Below are 3,213 nucleotides of genomic sequence, written 5' to 3' on the forward strand. Positions count from 1 at the left end.
AGGACCGAGATGAGGGGGACCAGGAGGGTGTGGGGTAGCTGCCACTGTCCCCTCAGAGCCTGGCAGGTCCCCAGCCTGTTGCTCAGCATCTCCCCATGCCACCAGCAGCACCACTGACAGGTACGCAGATTGCTGGGGCACAAAAGCTTTCCCCGTATCATTTTTCAAACAATTAAATATAAAAAGACGCAACTGCAGCTCATATTTCAGTGTTAATGTTGCTGCCAAATATTATCGTGTCGCCACTGCTTGTAAAACAAAAGCGATCGATAACGTTATATCTCCGTGAGAGCCGCTCTGGCACAGGATTATCCTCATGCTACCTGTGCCTCCCAGCTCAGCACTGGAGCCCTGCTGTGCACCCTGCGCTGGGACCTCCTGGGTTTGGTTTTTCCCTTTTGCTGGGCTCTGAATCCAGCAGGTGGTTGATGTACTTTGCTCCGTGCTTCTGCTTTCTGATGAGAGCTGCACCCCGCGGGGCTGCGGCCCGGAGCAGTGCCTGGGTCTGGATGATGGGGAGCCCATGGGGCGTTCAGGATTTTGCCCATGTTTCCATGCCCGGGAGGAAAGGGATTTCCCCAGGCAGGGGGGAGAAGCCATCATGGGGGTGGTCCAGCTGACAGCAAGCAGAGGCAAGCCCCCCTCTGGGTGCTGGAGCCCGCGCGAGCCCCCCGCCTCACCCTCTTGCTGCTCTGAGCAAACACAACCATAAAAACAAAACTCTGCCTGTTGCGTGCAAAACCTGAGCTCACACCACTGAATTATTCATGCTCGGCTCTGTTTTCACCAACATTAAAAAGTTGCTGTTGTGGGAAACGTTCCTTTTATTCCCCCAGACATTGTTTGAGATGGTTCTGCTGGAGTTTCTGTTCCCCATGTCCAAGCAGCTGGAAGGGAGAAAGAGAGGAAGAGGAGGGCTAAGGAAGGAGCTCAGAGCATGGTGAGCTCGTTCTCCTTGTGCACACAGAGCACACACACCCTGGACAGCTCAGGTCCCCTGCACGGGACGCGTGTCCTGTGCCACCACCACCTCCATCACTTCTCTTTGTCCTGACCAACACATCTTCTCTCTGGGTTGGTGTAGGGGGGAGGCGAGGAGCAACTCAGGGTACAGCGGGTGAGAGCATCACCCTGCAAGCTCAGCCTTGCGAAACCTGCCCTCCAGACCAGCCTTAAAACGAGGGCGGATCCAGGTCTTGTCATGCAAAGCGGAGCAGGGGGCAGGAATAAGGTCCCCGCATCCTGGCGTCGTTCCCAGCTGAGCCTGGAGAGAAATCCTGGTCTTTGGGAAGGCAGCAAGGCCAAGACTCCAGCTGCGGGGAGGTTTCTGGGCAGCAGAGCCCCTGTGGCAGGGATGCAGGAGGTTTCGGAGCAGCTCGGGAGGATGGGATCCCTTCGGGGTGATGCTGAGCATCCTGTCGGGGATGCAGCGACTCCTACGTTAAAACCACTGCACGTACGGAAACCGGTGGGAAAAAAAGCTGGTGGCTCAGGACTTGCTGGAAACTACTGCACGGAGCAGGCTGGATGCAGGAGCCTCAGGTGTAAATACTGTATATCCAGTATATATAGCGTGGTTTGATCTGCTTTCCCCTGGACTGGCAGAACAGCTTTCACTCCGGCAGGTTTTCCAGCCTGGTTTTCCTGCCTCAAAATGTGGTTTATTTATTTTCTTTTTTTTTTTTTTTTCCTCTGAAAACTTTCCAGCTACTCGCCCACAGCAGGTTTGCAAGGCCAAGCCATTAAATTCACCCCAAAACAGCGAGGATGAAAGCGATGGGGGCCCCGGAGCCCCAGCAAGGTGACATCAACACCCCATCCTTGGGGATGCAGAGCTTCGGAGATAAGGCACACTGCTGGGACACTGGATTCAGCCCCTGGAGACCCCGCCTGCCTTGCACTGCTGGGTAGGAGTCGTGCGTATCGGAGTCATTTGGATTTTGAAAGGAAAAGGCTCTTTGTGAGCAGCTGAATACAGCCCTGATTTGCTGAGCCTCTGGGGGTTTCCATGGCAGGGCTCTTATCGGGGAGATAACCATCAGCTCCTGGCTCTGCCTTAATTAACGATGCTGACCCTCATCCCCGAACAAAGAGGTGACAGAGACACTCATGAATTTCTTAGGCTCCTTCTCTCTCACATTCAGCCCATCCTGTTTACAGATACCCTGAGTGCTTCTCCTCAATGGCAATTCCCTTGGACCCAACAATAAATCATTTTCTTTTTTTTTTTTTCCCATGTGCCAACACTTTTATTCTCCTCGACCTGATCAAATCTTTTTTGCTTTGACAGTTTTTATAAGGAGCTAGTTTGTTGAGGTGGTTTTTTGGGGTTTTTTTTTTTTGGTTTTTGTTGGTTGGGTTTTTTTTTGTTTGTTTGTTTGTTTGTTTTTTTCCCCACAGCCCTGCCAGAAAACCTGAGAAATCAGTTCTCTCAGCAGCCCTAAAGGGTTCAGAAAACCTGCTCGGCTCTCAAAGCACATCACTGCTATTTCCATCTGACTCCAGATACTTAATTCAGCTCCGAAAGCAGGCACCGGGCTCCTGCTGCCTGATCTGCTGGAGAAGACGGCAGCACCATGGGCTTTGATCCATTGCCTAGCATCCCCTAAAGGATGCAGAAAATGGGTTTGCATCACCCTCCGTAGTGGTGACAACCCCAGCAAAGCCTCCGCAATGTCCTGCTGCTTCTCAGCTCCATCACCCTCCCTGCCAGCCCCACTTTCTGCAAGAAACTGTTCCCAGCTGATATTAATTCCGCCTGGATTAGAGTAAAATACAATTTCCCACCTCTGACTCAGTGCAGCAGCATGACTGCTGTGGGGACCTGTGGGGGGCCAAGCCCCTTCCCACCCCCCTGGGGACCATGGGCTGCTCCGGTGCCACAGCATCAATCTGAGTCTCACCAAGGGGTCTCAGTTCAGTGGGAATTTTCCCTTATTTGGTCACTTACTTTCTGCCAAACCAGGCTCACCTGCAACCATGCCTTTTAATCCAAATCTGGTCCCAGTGTTGAGTCTTTTAAGATGAGCTGTAGTATGATGAATTACACCCCAAGGAGAGAGGTTAGAAGAGAGCACTATGGGATGCTGGCATGGGCTGGGTCACTGGGTGCTGCAGCACCCATCCTGGAGAGGAGCCGTTTGGCCATACATTGTGTTGTGCATCGCCTGCTCCAGGAGAGGAGCAAGACCCAACACTTTGTCTTCAGCCCCG

This window comes from Pterocles gutturalis, unplaced genomic scaffold (assembly GCF_000699245.1).
Source record: "Pterocles gutturalis isolate BGI_N339 unplaced genomic scaffold, ASM69924v1 scaffold7446, whole genome shotgun sequence".
Classification (NCBI taxonomy): Eukaryota; Metazoa; Chordata; class Aves; order Pterocliformes; family Pteroclidae; genus Pterocles; species Pterocles gutturalis.